Source organism: Sphaerodactylus townsendi, linkage group LG10, assembly GCF_021028975.2.
Source record: "Sphaerodactylus townsendi isolate TG3544 linkage group LG10, MPM_Stown_v2.3, whole genome shotgun sequence".
Taxonomy (NCBI): Eukaryota; Metazoa; Chordata; class Lepidosauria; order Squamata; family Sphaerodactylidae; genus Sphaerodactylus; species Sphaerodactylus townsendi.
In genome coordinates this window covers 13,154,412-13,173,387 of record NC_059434.1, presented here as the reverse complement: position 1 = coordinate 13,173,387, position 18,976 = coordinate 13,154,412, and the positions used below count along the sequence as shown (strand labels likewise).

Here is an 18,976-nt window from a genome sequence, read left to right as displayed (position 1 = left end):
GTGGGGGGGGGGGGGGGTGGGGGGGGGGGGGGGTGGGGGGGGGGGGGGGTGGGGGGGGGGGGGGGTGGGGGGGGGGGGGGGTGGGGGGGGGGGGGGGTGGGGGGGGGGGGGGGTGGGGGGGGGGGGGGGTGGGGGGGGGGGGGGGTGGGGGGGGGGGGGGGTGGGGGGGGGGGGGGGTGGGGGGGGGGGGGGGTGGGGGGGGGGGGGGGTGGGGGGGGGGGGGGGTGGGGGGGGGGGGGGGTGGGGGGGGGGGGGGGTGGGGGGGGGGGGGGGTGGGGGGGGGGGGGGGTGGGGGGGGGGGGGGGTGGGGGGGGGGGGGGGTGGGGGGGGGGGGGGGTGGGGGGGGGGGGGGGTGGGGGGGGGGGGGGGTGGGGGGGGGGGGGGGTGGGGGGGGGGGGGGGTGGGGGGGGGGGGGGGTGGGGGGGGGGGGGGGTGGGGGGGGGGGGGGGTGGGGGGGGGGGGGGGTGGGGGGGGGGGGGGGTGGGGGGGGGGGGGGGTGGGGGGGGGGGGGGGTGGGGGGGGGGGGGGGTGGGGGGGGGGGGGGGTGGGGGGGGGGGGGGGTGGGGGGGGGGGGGGGTGGGGGGGGGGGGGGGTGGGGGGGGGGGGGGGTGGGGGGGGGGGGGGGTGGGGGGGGGGGGGGGTGGGGGGGGGGGGGGGTGGGGGGGGGGGGGGGTGGGGGGGGGGGGGGGTGGGGGGGGGGGGGGGTGGGGGGGGGGGGGGGTGGGGGGGGGGGGGGGTGGGGGGGGGGGGGGGTGGGGGGGGGGGGGGGTGGGGGGGGGGGGGGGTGGGGGGGGGGGGGGGTGGGGGGGGGGGGGGGTGGGGGGGGGGGGGGGTGGGGGGGGGGGGGGGTGGGGGGGGGGGGGGGTGGGGGGGGGGGGGGGTGGGGGGGGGGGGGGGTGGGGGGGGGGGGGGGTGGGGGGGGGGGGGGGTGGGGGGGGGGGGGGGTGGGGGGGGGGGGGGGTGGGGGGGGGGGGGGGTGGGGGGGGGGGGGGGTGGGGGGGGGGGGGGGTGGGGGGGGGGGGGGGTGGGGGGGGGGGGGGGTGGGGGGGGGGGGGGGTGGGGGGGGGGGGGGGTGGGGGGGGGGGGGGGTGGGGGGGGGGGGGGGTGGGGGGGGGGGGGGGTGGGGGGGGGGGGGGGTGGGGGGGGGGGGGGGTGGGGGGGGGGGGGGGTGGGGGGGGGGGGGGGTGGGGGGGGGGGGGGGTGGGGGGGGGGGGGGGTGGGGGGGGGGGGGGGTGGGGGGGGGGGGGGGTGGGGGGGGGGGGGGGTGGGGGGGGGGGGGGGTGGGGGGGGGGGGGGGTGGGGGGGGGGGGGGGTGGGGGGGGGGGGGGGTGGGGGGGGGGGGGGGTGGGGGGGGGGGGGGGTGGGGGGGGGGGGGGGTGGGGGGGGGGGGGGGTGGGGGGGGGGGGGGGTGGGGGGGGGGGGGGGTGGGGGGGGGGGGGGGTGGGGGGGGGGGGGGGTGGGGGGGGGGGGGGGTGGGGGGGGGGGGGGGTGGGGGGGGGGGGGGGTGGGGGGGGGGGGGGGTGGGGGGGGGGGGGGGTGGGGGGGGGGGGGGGTGGGGGGGGGGGGGGGTGGGGGGGGGGGGGGGTGGGGGGGGGGGGGGGTGGGGGGGGGGGGGGGTGGGGGGGGGGGGGGGTGGGGGGGGGGGGGGGTGGGGGGGGGGGGGGGTGGGGGGGGGGGGGGGTGGGGGGGGGGGGGGGTGGGGGGGGGGGGGGGTGGGGGGGGGGGGGGGTGGGGGGGGGGGGGGGTGGGGGGGGGGGGGGGTGGGGGGGGGGGGGGGTGGGGGGGGGGGGGGGTGGGGGGGGGGGGGGGTGGGGGGGGGGGGGGGTGGGGGGGGGGGGGGGTGGGGGGGGGGGGGGGTGGGGGGGGGGGGGGGTGGGGGGGGGGGGGGGTGGGGGGGGGGGGGGGTGGGGGGGGGGGGGGGTGGGGGGGGGGGGGGGTGGGGGGGGGGGGGGGTGGGGGGGGGGGGGGGTGGGGGGGGGGGGGGGTGGGGGGGGGGGGGGGTGGGGGGGGGGGGGGGTGGGGGGGGGGGGGGGTGGGGGGGGGGGGGGGTGGGGGGGGGGGGGGGTGGGGGGGGGGGGGGGTGGGGGGGGGGGGGGGTGGGGGGGGGGGGGGGTGGGGGGGGGGGGGGGTGGGGGGGGGGGGGGGTGGGGGGGGGGGGGGGTGGGGGGGGGGGGGGGTGGGGGGGGGGGGGGGTGGGGGGGGGGGGGGGTGGGGGGGGGGGGGGGTGGGGGGGGGGGGGGGTGGGGGGGGGGGGGGGTGGGGGGGGGGGGGGGTGGGGGGGGGGGGGGGTGGGGGGGGGGGGGGGTGGGGGGGGGGGGGGGTGGGGGGGGGGGGGGGTGGGGGGGGGGGGGGGTGGGGGGGGGGGGGGGTGGGGGGGGGGGGGGGTGGGGGGGGGGGGGGGTGGGGGGGGGGGGGGGTGGGGGGGGGGGGGGGTGGGGGGGGGGGGGGGTGGGGGGGGGGGGGGGTGGGGGGGGGGGGGGGTGGGGGGGGGGGGGGGTGGGGGGGGGGGGGGGTGGGGGGGGGGGGGGGTGGGGGGGGGGGGGGGTGGGGGGGGGGGGGGGTGGGGGGGGGGGGGGGTGGGGGGGGGGGGGGGTGGGGGGGGGGGGGGGTGGGGGGGGGGGGGGGTGGGGGGGGGGGGGGGTGGGGGGGGGGGGGGGTGGGGGGGGGGGGGGGTGGGGGGGGGGGGGGGTGGGGGGGGGGGGGGGTGGGGGGGGGGGGGGGTGGGGGGGGGGGGGGGTGGGGGGGGGGGGGGGTGGGGGGGGGGGGGGGTGGGGGGGGGGGGGGGTGGGGGGGGGGGGGGGTGGGGGGGGGGGGGGGTGGGGGGGGGGGGGGGTGGGGGGGGGGGGGGGTGGGGGGGGGGGGGGGTGGGGGGGGGGGGGGGTGGGGGGGGGGGGGGGTGGGGGGGGGGGGGGGTGGGGGGGGGGGGGGGTGGGGGGGGGGGGGGGTGGGGGGGGGGGGGGGTGGGGGGGGGGGGGGGTGGGGGGGGGGGGGGGTGGGGGGGGGGGGGGGTGGGGGGGGGGGGGGGTGGGGGGGGGGGGGGGTGGGGGGGGGGGGGGGTGGGGGGGGGGGGGGGTGGGGGGGGGGGGGGGTGGGGGGGGGGGGGGGTGGGGGGGGGGGGGGGTGGGGGGGGGGGGGGGTGGGGGGGGGGGGGGGTGGGGGGGGGGGGGGGTGGGGGGGGGGGGGGGTGGGGGGGGGGGGGGGTGGGGGGGGGGGGGGGTGGGGGGGGGGGGGGGTGGGGGGGGGGGGGGGTGGGGGGGGGGGGGGGTGGGGGGGGGGGGGGGTGGGGGGGGGGGGGGGTGGGGGGGGGGGGGGGTGGGGGGGGGGGGGGGTGGGGGGGGGGGGGGGTGGGGGGGGGGGGGGGTGGGGGGGGGGGGGGGTGGGGGGGGGGGGGGGTGGGGGGGGGGGGGGGTGGGGGGGGGGGGGGGTGGGGGGGGGGGGGGGTGGGGGGGGGGGGGGGTGGGGGGGGGGGGGGGTGGGGGGGGGGGGGGGTGGGGGGGGGGGGGGGTGGGGGGGGGGGGGGGTGGGGGGGGGGGGGGGTGGGGGGGGGGGGGGGTGGGGGGGGGGGGGGGTGGGGGGGGGGGGGGGTGGGGGGGGGGGGGGGTGGGGGGGGGGGGGGGTGGGGGGGGGGGGGGGTGGGGGGGGGGGGGGGTGGGGGGGGGGGGGGGTGGGGGGGGGGGGGGGTGGGGGGGGGGGGGGGTGGGGGGGGGGGGGGGTGGGGGGGGGGGGGGGTGGGGGGGGGGGGGGGTGGGGGGGGGGGGGGGTGGGGGGGGGGGGGGGTGGGGGGGGGGGGGGGTGGGGGGGGGGGGGGGTGGGGGGGGGGGGGGGTGGGGGGGGGGGGGGGTGGGGGGGGGGGGGGGTGGGGGGGGGGGGGGGTGGGGGGGGGGGGGGGTGGGGGGGGGGGGGGGTGGGGGGGGGGGGGGGTGGGGGGGGGGGGGGGTGGGGGGGGGGGGGGGTGGGGGGGGGGGGGGGTGGGGGGGGGGGGGGGTGGGGGGGGGGGGGGGTGGGGGGGGGGGGGGGTGGGGGGGGGGGGGGGTGGGGGGGGGGGGGGGTGGGGGGGGGGGGGGGTGGGGGGGGGGGGGGGTGGGGGGGGGGGGGGGTGGGGGGGGGGGGGGGTGGGGGGGGGGGGGGGTGGGGGGGGGGGGGGGTGGGGGGGGGGGGGGGTGGGGGGGGGGGGGGGTGGGGGGGGGGGGGGGTGGGGGGGGGGGGGGGTGGGGGGGGGGGGGGGTGGGGGGGGGGGGGGGTGGGGGGGGGGGGGGGTGGGGGGGGGGGGGGGTGGGGGGGGGGGGGGGTGGGGGGGGGGGGGGGTGGGGGGGGGGGGGGGTGGGGGGGGGGGGGGGTGGGGGGGGGGGGGGGTGGGGGGGGGGGGGGGTGGGGGGGGGGGGGGGTGGGGGGGGGGGGGGGTGGGGGGGGGGGGGGGTGGGGGGGGGGGGGGGTGGGGGGGGGGGGGGGTGGGGGGGGGGGGGGGTGGGGGGGGGGGGGGGTGGGGGGGGGGGGGGGTGGGGGGGGGGGGGGGTGGGGGGGGGGGGGGGTGGGGGGGGGGGGGGGTGGGGGGGGGGGGGGGTGGGGGGGGGGGGGGGTGGGGGGGGGGGGGGGTGGGGGGGGGGGGGGGTGGGGGGGGGGGGGGGTGGGGGGGGGGGGGGGTGGGGGGGGGGGGGGGTGGGGGGGGGGGGGGGTGGGGGGGGGGGGGGGTGGGGGGGGGGGGGGGTGGGGGGGGGGGGGGGTGGGGGGGGGGGGGGGTGGGGGGGGGGGGGGGTGGGGGGGGGGGGGGGTGGGGGGGGGGGGGGGTGGGGGGGGGGGGGGGTGGGGGGGGGGGGGGGTGGGGGGGGGGGGGGGTGGGGGGGGGGGGGGGTGGGGGGGGGGGGGGGTGGGGGGGGGGGGGGGTGGGGGGGGGGGGGGGTGGGGGGGGGGGGGGGTGGGGGGGGGGGGGGGTGGGGGGGGGGGGGGGTGGGGGGGGGGGGGGGTGGGGGGGGGGGGGGGTGGGGGGGGGGGGGGGTGGGGGGGGGGGGGGGTGGGGGGGGGGGGGGGTGGGGGGGGGGGGGGGTGGGGGGGGGGGGGGGTGGGGGGGGGGGGGGGTGGGGGGGGGGGGGGGTGGGGGGGGGGGGGGGTGGGGGGGGGGGGGGGTGGGGGGGGGGGGGGGTGGGGGGGGGGGGGGGTGGGGGGGGGGGGGGGTGGGGGGGGGGGGGGGTGGGGGGGGGGGGGGGTGGGGGGGGGGGGGGGTGGGGGGGGGGGGGGGTGGGGGGGGGGGGGGGTGGGGGGGGGGGGGGGTGGGGGGGGGGGGGGGTGGGGGGGGGGGGGGGTGGGGGGGGGGGGGGGTGGGGGGGGGGGGGGGTGGGGGGGGGGGGGGGTGGGGGGGGGGGGGGGTGGGGGGGGGGGGGGGTGGGGGGGGGGGGGGGTGGGGGGGGGGGGGGGTGGGGGGGGGGGGGGGTGGGGGGGGGGGGGGGTGGGGGGGGGGGGGGGTGGGGGGGGGGGGGGGTGGGGGGGGGGGGGGGTGGGGGGGGGGGGGGGTGGGGGGGGGGGGGGGTGGGGGGGGGGGGGGGTGGGGGGGGGGGGGGGTGGGGGGGGGGGGGGGTGGGGGGGGGGGGGGGTGGGGGGGGGGGGGGGTGGGGGGGGGGGGGGGTGGGGGGGGGGGGGGGTGGGGGGGGGGGGGGGTGGGGGGGGGGGGGGGTGGGGGGGGGGGGGGGTGGGGGGGGGGGGGGGTGGGGGGGGGGGGGGGTGGGGGGGGGGGGGGGTGGGGGGGGGGGGGGGTGGGGGGGGGGGGGGGTGGGGGGGGGGGGGGGTGGGGGGGGGGGGGGGTGGGGGGGGGGGGGGGTGGGGGGGGGGGGGGGTGGGGGGGGGGGGGGGTGGGGGGGGGGGGGGGTGGGGGGGGGGGGGGGTGGGGGGGGGGGGGGGTGGGGGGGGGGGGGGGTGGGGGGGGGGGGGGGTGGGGGGGGGGGGGGGTGGGGGGGGGGGGGGGTGGGGGGGGGGGGGGGTGGGGGGGGGGGGGGGTGGGGGGGGGGGGGGGTGGGGGGGGGGGGGGGTGGGGGGGGGGGGGGGTGGGGGGGGGGGGGGGTGGGGGGGGGGGGGGGTGGGGGGGGGGGGGGGTGGGGGGGGGGGGGGGTGGGGGGGGGGGGGGGTGGGGGGGGGGGGGGGTGGGGGGGGGGGGGGGTGGGGGGGGGGGGGGGTGGGGGGGGGGGGGGGTGGGGGGGGGGGGGGGTGGGGGGGGGGGGGGGTGGGGGGGGGGGGGGGTGGGGGGGGGGGGGGGTGGGGGGGGGGGGGGGTGGGGGGGGGGGGGGGTGGGGGGGGGGGGGGGTGGGGGGGGGGGGGGGTGGGGGGGGGGGGGGGTGGGGGGGGGGGGGGGTGGGGGGGGGGGGGGGTGGGGGGGGGGGGGGGTGGGGGGGGGGGGGGGTGGGGGGGGGGGGGGGTGGGGGGGGGGGGGGGTGGGGGGGGGGGGGGGTGGGGGGGGGGGGGGGTGGGGGGGGGGGGGGGTGGGGGGGGGGGGGGGTGGGGGGGGGGGGGGGTGGGGGGGGGGGGGGGTGGGGGGGGGGGGGGGTGGGGGGGGGGGGGGGTGGGGGGGGGGGGGGGTGGGGGGGGGGGGGGGTGGGGGGGGGGGGGGGTGGGGGGGGGGGGGGGTGGGGGGGGGGGGGGGTGGGGGGGGGGGGGGGTGGGGGGGGGGGGGGGTGGGGGGGGGGGGGGGTGGGGGGGGGGGGGGGTGGGGGGGGGGGGGGGTGGGGGGGGGGGGGGGTGGGGGGGGGGGGGGGTGGGGGGGGGGGGGGGTGGGGGGGGGGGGGGGTGGGGGGGGGGGGGGGTGGGGGGGGGGGGGGGTGGGGGGGGGGGGGGGTGGGGGGGGGGGGGGGTGGGGGGGGGGGGGGGTGGGGGGGGGGGGGGGTGGGGGGGGGGGGGGGTGGGGGGGGGGGGGGGTGGGGGGGGGGGGGGGTGGGGGGGGGGGGGGGTGGGGGGGGGGGGGGGTGGGGGGGGGGGGGGGTGGGGGGGGGGGGGGGTGGGGGGGGGGGGGGGTGGGGGGGGGGGGGGGTGGGGGGGGGGGGGGGTGGGGGGGGGGGGGGGTGGGGGGGGGGGGGGGTGGGGGGGGGGGGGGGTGGGGGGGGGGGGGGGTGGGGGGGGGGGGGGGTGGGGGGGGGGGGGGGTGGGGGGGGGGGGGGGTGGGGGGGGGGGGGGGTGGGGGGGGGGGGGGGTGGGGGGGGGGGGGGGTGGGGGGGGGGGGGGGTGGGGGGGGGGGGGGGTGGGGGGGGGGGGGGGTGGGGGGGGGGGGGGGTGGGGGGGGGGGGGGGTGGGGGGGGGGGGGGGTGGGGGGGGGGGGGGGTGGGGGGGGGGGGGGGTGGGGGGGGGGGGGGGTGGGGGGGGGGGGGGGTGGGGGGGGGGGGGGGTGGGGGGGGGGGGGGGTGGGGGGGGGGGGGGGTGGGGGGGGGGGGGGGTGGGGGGGGGGGGGGGTGGGGGGGGGGGGGGGTGGGGGGGGGGGGGGGTGGGGGGGGGGGGGGGTGGGGGGGGGGGGGGGTGGGGGGGGGGGGGGGTGGGGGGGGGGGGGGGTGGGGGGGGGGGGGGGTGGGGGGGGGGGGGGGTGGGGGGGGGGGGGGGTGGGGGGGGGGGGGGGTGGGGGGGGGGGGGGGTGGGGGGGGGGGGGGGTGGGGGGGGGGGGGGGTGGGGGGGGGGGGGGGTGGGGGGGGGGGGGGGTGGGGGGGGGGGGGGGTGGGGGGGGGGGGGGGTGGGGGGGGGGGGGGGTGGGGGGGGGGGGGGGTGGGGGGGGGGGGGGGTGGGGGGGGGGGGGGGTGGGGGGGGGGGGGGGTGGGGGGGGGGGGGGGTGGGGGGGGGGGGGGGTGGGGGGGGGGGGGGGTGGGGGGGGGGGGGGGTGGGGGGGGGGGGGGGTGGGGGGGGGGGGGGGTGGGGGGGGGGGGGGGTGGGGGGGGGGGGGGGTGGGGGGGGGGGGGGGTGGGGGGGGGGGGGGGTGGGGGGGGGGGGGGGTGGGGGGGGGGGGGGGTGGGGGGGGGGGGGGGTGGGGGGGGGGGGGGGTGGGGGGGGGGGGGGGTGGGGGGGGGGGGGGGTGGGGGGGGGGGGGGGTGGGGGGGGGGGGGGGTGGGGGGGGGGGGGGGTGGGGGGGGGGGGGGGTGGGGGGGGGGGGGGGTGGGGGGGGGGGGGGGTGGGGGGGGGGGGGGGTGGGGGGGGGGGGGGGTGGGGGGGGGGGGGGGTGGGGGGGGGGGGGGGTGGGGGGGGGGGGGGGTGGGGGGGGGGGGGGGTGGGGGGGGGGGGGGGTGGGGGGGGGGGGGGGTGGGGGGGGGGGGGGGTGGGGGGGGGGGGGGGTGGGGGGGGGGGGGGGTGGGGGGGGGGGGGGGTGGGGGGGGGGGGGGGTGGGGGGGGGGGGGGGTGGGGGGGGGGGGGGGTGGGGGGGGGGGGGGGTGGGGGGGGGGGGGGGTGGGGGGGGGGGGGGGTGGGGGGGGGGGGGGGTGGGGGGGGGGGGGGGTGGGGGGGGGGGGGGGTGGGGGGGGGGGGGGGTGGGGGGGGGGGGGGGTGGGGGGGGGGGGGGGTGGGGGGGGGGGGGGGTGGGGGGGGGGGGGGGTGGGGGGGGGGGGGGGTGGGGGGGGGGGGGGGTGGGGGGGGGGGGGGGTGGGGGGGGGGGGGGGTGGGGGGGGGGGGGGGTGGGGGGGGGGGGGGGTGGGGGGGGGGGGGGGTGGGGGGGGGGGGGGGTGGGGGGGGGGGGGGGTGGGGGGGGGGGGGGGTGGGGGGGGGGGGGGGTGGGGGGGGGGGGGGGTGGGGGGGGGGGGGGGTGGGGGGGGGGGGGGGTGGGGGGGGGGGGGGGTGGGGGGGGGGGGGGGTGGGGGGGGGGGGGGGTGGGGGGGGGGGGGGGTGGGGGGGGGGGGGGGTGGGGGGGGGGGGGGGTGGGGGGGGGGGGGGGTGGGGGGGGGGGGGGGTGGGGGGGGGGGGGGGTGGGGGGGGGGGGGGGTGGGGGGGGGGGGGGGTGGGGGGGGGGGGGGGTGGGGGGGGGGGGGGGTGGGGGGGGGGGGGGGTGGGGGGGGGGGGGGGTGGGGGGGGGGGGGGGTGGGGGGGGGGGGGGGTGGGGGGGGGGGGGGGTGGGGGGGGGGGGGGGTGGGGGGGGGGGGGGGTGGGGGGGGGGGGGGGTGGGGGGGGGGGGGGGTGGGGGGGGGGGGGGGTGGGGGGGGGGGGGGGTGGGGGGGGGGGGGGGTGGGGGGGGGGGGGGGTGGGGGGGGGGGGGGGTGGGGGGGGGGGGGGGTGGGGGGGGGGGGGGGTGGGGGGGGGGGGGGGTGGGGGGGGGGGGGGGTGGGGGGGGGGGGGGGTGGGGGGGGGGGGGGGTGGGGGGGGGGGGGGGTGGGGGGGGGGGGGGGTGGGGGGGGGGGGGGGTGGGGGGGGGGGGGGGTGGGGGGGGGGGGGGGTGGGGGGGGGGGGGGGTGGGGGGGGGGGGGGGTGGGGGGGGGGGGGGGTGGGGGGGGGGGGGGGTGGGGGGGGGGGGGGGTGGGGGGGGGGGGGGGTGGGGGGGGGGGGGGGTGGGGGGGGGGGGGGGTGGGGGGGGGGGGGGGTGGGGGGGGGGGGGGGTGGGGGGGGGGGGGGGTGGGGGGGGGGGGGGGTGGGGGGGGGGGGGGGTGGGGGGGGGGGGGGGTGGGGGGGGGGGGGGGTGGGGGGGGGGGGGGGTGGGGGGGGGGGGGGGTGGGGGGGGGGGGGGGTGGGGGGGGGGGGGGGTGGGGGGGGGGGGGGGTGGGGGGGGGGGGGGGTGGGGGGGGGGGGGGGTGGGGGGGGGGGGGGGTGGGGGGGGGGGGGGGTGGGGGGGGGGGGGGGTGGGGGGGGGGGGGGGTGGGGGGGGGGGGGGGTGGGGGGGGGGGGGGGTGGGGGGGGGGGGGGGTGGGGGGGGGGGGGGGTGGGGGGGGGGGGGGGTGGGGGGGGGGGGGGGTGGGGGGGGGGGGGGGTGGGGGGGGGGGGGGGTGGGGGGGGGGGGGGGTGGGGGGGGGGGGGGGTGGGGGGGGGGGGGGGTGGGGGGGGGGGGGGGTGGGGGGGGGGGGGGGTGGGGGGGGGGGGGGGTGGGGGGGGGGGGGGGTGGGGGGGGGGGGGGGTGGGGGGGGGGGGGGGTGGGGGGGGGGGGGGGTGGGGGGGGGGGGGGGTGGGGGGGGGGGGGGGTGGGGGGGGGGGGGGGTGGGGGGGGGGGGGGGTGGGGGGGGGGGGGGGTGGGGGGGGGGGGGGGTGGGGGGGGGGGGGGGTGGGGGGGGGGGGGGGTGGGGGGGGGGGGGGGTGGGGGGGGGGGGGGGTGGGGGGGGGGGGGGGTGGGGGGGGGGGGGGGTGGGGGGGGGGGGGGGTGGGGGGGGGGGGGGGTGGGGGGGGGGGGGGGTGGGGGGGGGGGGGGGTGGGGGGGGGGGGGGGTGGGGGGGGGGGGGGGTGGGGGGGGGGGGGGGTGGGGGGGGGGGGGGGTGGGGGGGGGGGGGGGTGGGGGGGGGGGGGGGTGGGGGGGGGGGGGGGTGGGGGGGGGGGGGGGTGGGGGGGGGGGGGGGTGGGGGGGGGGGGGGGTGGGGGGGGGGGGGGGTGGGGGGGGGGGGGGGTGGGGGGGGGGGGGGGTGGGGGGGGGGGGGGGTGGGGGGGGGGGGGGGTGGGGGGGGGGGGGGGTGGGGGGGGGGGGGGGTGGGGGGGGGGGGGGGTGGGGGGGGGGGGGGGTGGGGGGGGGGGGGGGTGGGGGGGGGGGGGGGTGGGGGGGGGGGGGGGTGGGGGGGGGGGGGGGTGGGGGGGGGGGGGGGTGGGGGGGGGGGGGGGTGGGGGGGGGGGGGGGTGGGGGGGGGGGGGGGTGGGGGGGGGGGGGGGTGGGGGGGGGGGGGGGTGGGGGGGGGGGGGGGTGGGGGGGGGGGGGGGTGGGGGGGGGGGGGGGTGGGGGGGGGGGGGGGTGGGGGGGGGGGGGGGTGGGGGGGGGGGGGGGTGGGGGGGGGGGGGGGTGGGGGGGGGGGGGGGTGGGGGGGGGGGGGGGTGGGGGGGGGGGGGGGTGGGGGGGGGGGGGGGTGGGGGGGGGGGGGGGTGGGGGGGGGGGGGGGTGGGGGGGGGGGGGGGTGGGGGGGGGGGGGGGTGGGGGGGGGGGGGGGTGGGGGGGGGGGGGGGTGGGGGGGGGGGGGGGTGGGGGGGGGGGGGGGTGGGGGGGGGGGGGGGTGGGGGGGGGGGGGGGTGGGGGGGGGGGGGGGTGGGGGGGGGGGGGGGTGGGGGGGGGGGGGGGTGGGGGGGGGGGGGGGTGGGGGGGGGGGGGGGTGGGGGGGGGGGGGGGTGGGGGGGGGGGGGGGTGGGGGGGGGGGGGGGTGGGGGGGGGGGGGGGTGGGGGGGGGGGGGGGTGGGGGGGGGGGGGGGTGGGGGGGGGGGGGGGTGGGGGGGGGGGGGGGTGGGGGGGGGGGGGGGTGGGGGGGGGGGGGGGTGGGGGGGGGGGGGGGTGGGGGGGGGGGGGGGTGGGGGGGGGGGGGGGTGGGGGGGGGGGGGGGTGGGGGGGGGGGGGGGTGGGGGGGGGGGGGGGTGGGGGGGGGGGGGGGTGGGGGGGGGGGGGGGTGGGGGGGGGGGGGGGTGGGGGGGGGGGGGGGTGGGGGGGGGGGGGGGTGGGGGGGGGGGGGGGTGGGGGGGGGGGGGGGTGGGGGGGGGGGGGGGTGGGGGGGGGGGGGGGTGGGGGGGGGGGGGGGTGGGGGGGGGGGGGGGTGGGGGGGGGGGGGGGTGGGGGGGGGGGGGGGTGGGGGGGGGGGGGGGTGGGGGGGGGGGGGGGTGGGGGGGGGGGGGGGTGGGGGGGGGGGGGGGTGGGGGGGGGGGGGGGTGGGGGGGGGGGGGGGTGGGGGGGGGGGGGGGTGGGGGGGGGGGGGGGTGGGGGGGGGGGGGGGTGGGGGGGGGGGGGGGTGGGGGGGGGGGGGGGTGGGGGGGGGGGGGGGTGGGGGGGGGGGGGGGTGGGGGGGGGGGGGGGTGGGGGGGGGGGGGGGTGGGGGGGGGGGGGGGTGGGGGGGGGGGGGGGTGGGGGGGGGGGGGGGTGGGGGGGGGGGGGGGTGGGGGGGGGGGGGGGTGGGGGGGGGGGGGGGTGGGGGGGGGGGGGGGTGGGGGGGGGGGGGGGTGGGGGGGGGGGGGGGTGGGGGGGGGGGGGGGTGGGGGGGGGGGGGGGTGGGGGGGGGGGGGGGTGGGGGGGGGGGGGGGTGGGGGGGGGGGGGGGTGGGGGGGGGGGGGGGTGGGGGGGGGGGGGGGTGGGGGGGGGGGGGGGTGGGGGGGGGGGGGGGTGGGGGGGGGGGGGGGTGGGGGGGGGGGGGGGTGGGGGGGGGGGGGGGTGGGGGGGGGGGGGGGTGGGGGGGGGGGGGGGTGGGGGGGGGGGGGGGTGGGGGGGGGGGGGGGTGGGGGGGGGGGGGGGTGGGGGGGGGGGGGGGTGGGGGGGGGGGGGGGTGGGGGGGGGGGGGGGTGGGGGGGGGGGGGGGTGGGGGGGGGGGGGGGTGGGGGGGGGGGGGGGTGGGGGGGGGGGGGGGTGGGGGGGGGGGGGGGTGGGGGGGGGGGGGGGTGGGGGGGGGGGGGGGTGGGGGGGGGGGGGGGTGGGGGGGGGGGGGGGTGGGGGGGGGGGGGGGTGGGGGGGGGGGGGGGTGGGGGGGGGGGGGGGTGGGGGGGGGGGGGGGTGGGGGGGGGGGGGGGTGGGGGGGGGGGGGGGTGGGGGGGGGGGGGGGTGGGGGGGGGGGGGGGTGGGGGGGGGGGGGGGTGGGGGGGGGGGGGGGTGGGGGGGGGGGGGGGTGGGGGGGGGGGGGGGTGGGGGGGGGGGGGGGTGGGGGGGGGGGGGGGTGGGGGGGGGGGGGGGTGGGGGGGGGGGGGGGTGGGGGGGGGGGGGGGTGGGGGGGGGGGGGGGTGGGGGGGGGGGGGGGTGGGGGGGGGGGGGGGTGGGGGGGGGGGGGGGTGGGGGGGGGGGGGGGTGGGGGGGGGGGGGGGTGGGGGGGGGGGGGGGTGGGGGGGGGGGGGGGTGGGGGGGGGGGGGGGTGGGGGGGGGGGGGGGTGGGGGGGGGGGGGGGTGGGGGGGGGGGGGGGTGGGGGGGGGGGGGGGTGGGGGGGGGGGGGGGTGGGGGGGGGGGGGGGTGGGGGGGGGGGGGGGTGGGGGGGGGGGGGGGTGGGGGGGGGGGGGGGTGGGGGGGGGGGGGGGTGGGGGGGGGGGGGGGTGGGGGGGGGGGGGGGTGGGGGGGGGGGGGGGTGGGGGGGGGGGGGGGTGGGGGGGGGGGGGGGTGGGGGGGGGGGGGGGTGGGGGGGGGGGGGGGTGGGGGGGGGGGGGGGTGGGGGGGGGGGGGGGTGGGGGGGGGGGGGGGTGGGGGGGGGGGGGGGTGGGGGGGGGGGGGGGTGGGGGGGGGGGGGGGTGGGGGGGGGGGGGGGTGGGGGGGGGGGGGGGTGGGGGGGGGGGGGGGTGGGGGGGGGGGGGGGTGGGGGGGGGGGGGGGTGGGGGGGGGGGGGGGTGGGGGGGGGGGGGGGTGGGGGGGGGGGGGGGTGGGGGGGGGGGGGGGTGGGGGGGGGGGGGGGTGGGGGGGGGGGGGGGTGGGGGGGGGGGGGGGTGGGGGGGGGGGGGGGTGGGGGGGGGGGGGGGTGGGGGGGGGGGGGGGTGGGGGGGGGGGGGGGTGGGGGGGGGGGGGGGTGGGGGGGGGGGGGGGTGGGGGGGGGGGGGGGTGGGGGGGGGGGGGGGTGGGGGGGGGGGGGGGTGGGGGGGGGGGGGGGTGGGGGGGGGGGGGGGTGGGGGGGGGGGGGGGTGGGGGGGGGGGGGGGTGGGGGGGGGGGGGGGTGGGGGGGGGGGGGGGTGGGGGGGGGGGGGGGTGGGGGGGGGGGGGGGTGGGGGGGGGGGGGGGTGGGGGGGGGGGGGGGTGGGGGGGGGGGGGGGTGGGGGGGGGGGGGGGTGGGGGGGGGGGGGGGTGGGGGGGGGGGGGGGTGGGGGGGGGGGGGGGTGGGGGGGGGGGGGGGTGGGGGGGGGGGGGGGTGGGGGGGGGGGGGGGTGGGGGGGGGGGGGGGTGGGGGGGGGGGGGGGTGGGGGGGGGGGGGGGTGGGGGGGGGGGGGGGTGGGGGGGGGGGGGGGTGGGGGGGGGGGGGGGTGGGGGGGGGGGGGGGTGGGGGGGGGGGGGGGTGGGGGGGGGGGGGGGTGGGGGGGGGGGGGGGTGGGGGGGGGGGGGGGTGGGGGGGGGGGGGGGTGGGGGGGGGGGGGGGTGGGGGGGGGGGGGGGTGGGGGGGGGGGGGGGTGGGGGGGGGGGGGGGTGGGGGGGGGGGGGGGTGGGGGGGGGGGGGGGTGGGGGGGGGGGGGGGTGGGGGGGGGGGGGGGTGGGGGGGGGGGGGGGTGGGGGGGGGGGGGGGTGGGGGGGGGGGGGGGTGGGGGGGGGGGGGGGTGGGGGGGGGGGGGGGTGGGGGGGGGGGGGGGTGGGGGGGGGGGGGGGTGGGGGGGGGGGGGGGTGGGGGGGGGGGGGGGTGGGGGGGGGGGGGGGTGGGGGGGGGGGGGGGTGGGGGGGGGGGGGGGTGGGGGGGGGGGGGGGTGGGGGGGGGGGGGGGTGGGGGGGGGGGGGGGTGGGGGGGGGGGGGGGTGGGGGGGGGGGGGGGTGGGGGGGGGGGGGGGTGGGGGGGGGGGGGGGTGGGGGGGGGGGGGGGTGGGGGGGGGGGGGGGTGGGGGGGGGGGGGGGTGGGGGGGGGGGGGGGTGGGGGGGGGGGGGGGTGGGGGGGGGGGGGGGTGGGGGGGGGGGGGGGTGGGGGGGGGGGGGGGTGGGGGGGGGGGGGGGTGGGGGGGGGGGGGGGTGGGGGGGGGGGGGGGTGGGGGGGGGGGGGGGTGGGGGGGGGGGGGGGTGGGGGGGGGGGGGGGTGGGGGGGGGGGGGGGTGGGGGGGGGGGGGGGTGGGGGGGGGGGGGGGTGGGGGGGGGGGGGGGTGGGGGGGGGGGGGGGTGGGGGGGGGGGGGGGTGGGGGGGGGGGGGGGTGGGGGGGGGGGGGGGTGGGGGGGGGGGGGGGTGGGGGGGGGGGGGGGTGGGGGGGGGGGGGGGTGGGGGGGGGGGGGGGTGGGGGGGGGGGGGGGTGGGGGGGGGGGGGGGTGGGGGGGGGGGGGGGTGGGGGGGGGGGGGGGTGGGGGGGGGGGGGGGTGGGGGGGGGGGGGGGTGGGGGGGGGGGGGGGTGGGGGGGGGGGGGGGTGGGGGGGGGGGGGGGTGGGGGGGGGGGGGGGTGGGGGGGGGGGGGGGTGGGGGGGGGGGGGGGTGGGGGGGGGGGGGGGTGGGGGGGGGGGGGGGTGGGGGGGGGGGGGGGTGGGGGGGGGGGGGGGTGGGGGGGGGGGGGGGTGGGGGGGGGGGGGGGTGGGGGGGGGGGGGGGTGGGGGGGGGGGGGGGTGGGGGGGGGGGGGGGTGGGGGGGGGGGGGGGTGGGGGGGGGGGGGGGTGGGGGGGGGGGGGGGTGGGGGGGGGGGGGGGTGGGGGGGGGGGGGGGTGGGGGGGGGGGGGGGTGGGGGGGGGGGGGGGTGGGGGGGGGGGGGGGTGGGGGGGGGGGGGGGTGGGGGGGGGGGGGGGTGGGGGGGGGGGGGGGTGGGGGGGGGGGGGGGTGGGGGGGGGGGGGGGTGGGGGGGGGGGGGGGTGGGGGGGGGGGGGGGTGGGGGGGGGGGGGGGTGGGGGGGGGGGGGGGTGGGGGGGGGGGGGGGTGGGGGGGGGGGGGGGTGGGGGGGGGGGGGGGTGGGGGGGGGGGGGGGTGGGGGGGGGGGGGGGTGGGGGGGGGGGGGGGTGGGGGGGGGGGGGGGTGGGGGGGGGGGGGGGTGGGGGGGGGGGGGGGTGGGGGGGGGGGGGGGTGGGGGGGGGGGGGGGTGGGGGGGGGGGGGGGTGGGGGGGGGGGGGGGTGGGGGGGGGGGGGGGTGGGGGGGGGGGGGGGTGGGGGGGGGGGGGGGTGGGGGGGGGGGGGGGTGGGGGGGGGGGGGGGTGGGGGGGGGGGGGGGTGGGGGGGGGGGGGGGTGGGGGGGGGGGGGGGTGGGGGGGGGGGGGGGTGGGGGGGGGGGGGGGTGGGGGGGGGGGGGGGTGGGGGGGGGGGGGGGTGGGGGGGGGGGGGGGTGGGGGGGGGGGGGGGTGGGGGGGGGGGGGGGTGGGGGGGGGGGGGGGTGGGGGGGGGGGGGGGTGGGGGGGGGGGGGGGTGGGGGGGGGGGGGGGTGGGGGGGGGGGGGGGTGGGGGGGGGGGGGGGTGGGGGGGGGGGGGGGTGGGGGGGGGGGGGGGTGGGGGGGGGGGGGGGTGGGGGGGGGGGGGGGTGGGGGGGGGGGGGGGTGGGGGGGGGGGGGGGTGGGGGGGGGGGGGGGTGGGGGGGGGGGGGGGTGGGGGGGGGGGGGGGTGGGGGGGGGGGGGGGTGGGGGGGGGGGGGGGTGGGGGGGGGGGGGGGTGGGGGGGGGGGGGGGTGGGGGGGGGGGGGGGTGGGGGGGGGGGGGGGTGGGGGGGGGGGGGGGTGGGGGGGGGGGGGGGTGGGGGGGGGGGGGGGTGGGGGGGGGGGGGGGTGGGGGGGGGGGGGGGTGGGGGGGGGGGGGGGTGGGGGGGGGGGGGGGTGGGGGGGGGGGGGGGTGGGGGGGGGGGGGGGTGGGGGGGGGGGGGGGTGGGGGGGGGGGGGGGTGGGGGGGGGGGGGGGTGGGGGGGGGGGGGGGTGGGGGGGGGGGGGGGTGGGGGGGGGGGGGGGTGGGGGGGGGGGGGGGTGGGGGGGGGGGGGGGTGGGGGGGGGGGGGGGTGGGGGGGGGGGGGGGTGGGGGGGGGGGGGGGTGGGGGGGGGGGGGGGTGGGGGGGGGGGGGGGTGGGGGGGGGGGGGGGTGGGGGGGGGGGGGGGTGGGGGGGGGGGGGGGTGGGGGGGGGGGGGGGTGGGGGGGGGGGGGGGTGGGGGGGGGGGGGGGTGGGGGGGGGGGGGGGTGGGGGGGGGGGGGGGTGGGGGGGGGGGGGGGTGGGGGGGGGGGGGGGTGGGGGGGGGGGGGGGTGGGGGGGGGGGGGGGTGGGGGGGGGGGGGGGTGGGGGGGGGGGGGGGTGGGGGGGGGGGGGGGTGGGGGGGGGGGGGGGTGGGGGGGGGGGGGGGTGGGGGGGGGGGGGGGTGGGGGGGGGGGGGGGTGGGGGGGGGGGGGGGTGGGGGGGGGGGGGGGTGGGGGGGGGGGGGGGTGGGGGGGGGGGGGGGTGGGGGGGGGGGGGGGTGGGGGGGGGGGGGGGTGGGGGGGGGGGGGGGTGGGGGGGGGGGGGGGTGGGGGGGGGGGGGGGTGGGGGGGGGGGGGGGTGGGGGGGGGGGGGGGTGGGGGGGGGGGGGGGTGGGGGGGGGGGGGGGTGGGGGGGGGGGGGGGTGGGGGGGGGGGGGGGTGGGGGGGGGGGGGGGTGGGGGGGGGGGGGGGTGGGGGGGGGGGGGGGTGGGGGGGGGGGGGGGTGGGGGGGGGGGGGGGTGGGGGGGGGGGGGGGTGGGGGGGGGGGGGGGTGGGGGGGGGGGGGGGTGGGGGGGGGGGGGGGTGGGGGGGGGGGGGGGTGGGGGGGGGGGGGGGTGGGGGGGGGGGGGGGTGGGGGGGGGGGGGGGTGGGGGGGGGGGGGGGTGGGGGGGGGGGGGGGTGGGGGGGGGGGGGGGTGGGGGGGGGGGGGGGTGGGGGGGGGGGGGGGTGGGGGGGGGGGGGGGTGGGGGGGGGGGGGGGTGGGGGGGGGGGGGGGTGGGGGGGGGGGGGGGTGGGGGGGGGGGGGGGTGGGGGGGGGGGGGGGTGGGGGGGGGGGGGGGTGGGGGGGGGGGGGGGTGGGGGGGGGGGGGGGTGGGGGGGGGGGGGGGTGGGGGGGGGGGGGGGTGGGGGGGGGGGGGGGTGGGGGGGGGGGGGGGTGGGGGGGGGGGGGGGTGGGGGGGGGGGGGGGTGGGGGGGGGGGGGGGTGGGGGGGGGGGGGGGTGGGGGGGGGGGGGGGTGGGGGGGGGGGGGGGTGGGGGGGGGGGGGGGTGGGGGGGGGGGGGGGTGGGGGGGGGGGGGGGTGGGGGGGGGGGGGGGTGGGGGGGGGGGGGGGTGGGGGGGGGGGGGGGTGGGGGGGGGGGGGGGTGGGGGGGGGGGGGGGTGGGGGGGGGGGGGGGTGGGGGGGGGGGGGGGTGGGGGGGGGGGGGGGTGGGGGGGGGGGGGGGTGGGGGGGGGGGGGGGTGGGGGGGGGGGGGGGTGGGGGGGGGGGGGGGTGGGGGGGGGGGGGGGTGGGGGGGGGGGGGGGTGGGGGGGGGGGGGGGTGGGGGGGGGGGGGGGTGGGGGGGGGGGGGGGTGGGGGGGGGGGGGGGTGGGGGGGGGGGGGGGTGGGGGGGGGGGGGGGTGGGGGGGGGGGGGGGTGGGGGGGGGGGGGGGTGGGGGGGGGGGGGGGTGGGGGGGGGGGGGGGTGGGGGGGGGGGGGGGTGGGGGGGGGGGGGGGTGGGGGGGGGGGGGGGTGGGGGGGGGGGGGGGTGGGGGGGGGGGGGGGTGGGGGGGGGGGGGGGTGGGGGGGGGGGGGGGTGGGGGGGGGGGGGGGTGGGGGGGGGGGGGGGTGGGGGGGGGGGGGGGTGGGGGGGGGGGGGGGTGGGGGGGGGGGGGGGTGGGGGGGGGGGGGGGTGGGGGGGGGGGGGGGTGGGGGGGGGGGGGGGTGGGGGGGGGGGGGGGTGGGGGGGGGGGGGGGTGGGGGGGGGGGGGGGTGGGGGGGGGGGGGGGTGGGGGGGGGGGGGGGTGGGGGGGGGGGGGGGTGGGGGGGGGGGGGGGTGGGGGGGGGGGGGGGTGGGGGGGGGGGGGGGTGGGGGGGGGGGGGGGTGGGGGGGGGGGGGGGTGGGGGGGGGGGGGGGTGGGGGGGGGGGGGGGTGGGGGGGGGGGGGGGTGGGGGGGGGGGGGGGTGGGGGGGGGGGGGGGTGGGGGGGGGGGGGGGTGGGGGGGGGGGGGGGTGGGGGGGGGGGGGGGTGGGGGGGGGGGGGGGTGGGGGGGGGGGGGGGTGGGGGGGGGGGGGGGTGGGGGGGGGGGGGGGTGGGGGGGGGGGGGGGTGGGGGGGGGGGGGGGTGGGGGGGGGGGGGGGTGGGGGGGGGGGGGGGTGGGGGGGGGGGGGG

The 18,976-nt window shown here is 93.8% G+C and overlaps 1 protein-coding gene across 1 annotated transcript in view; it reads left to right on the top strand.

Annotated features, from left to right (window-relative positions):
- CCKAR (cholecystokinin A receptor) overlaps positions 1–18,976 on the top strand; it is a 63,717-nt gene that overhangs the window by 28,220 nt on the left and 16,521 nt on the right. The window lies entirely within an intron of this gene.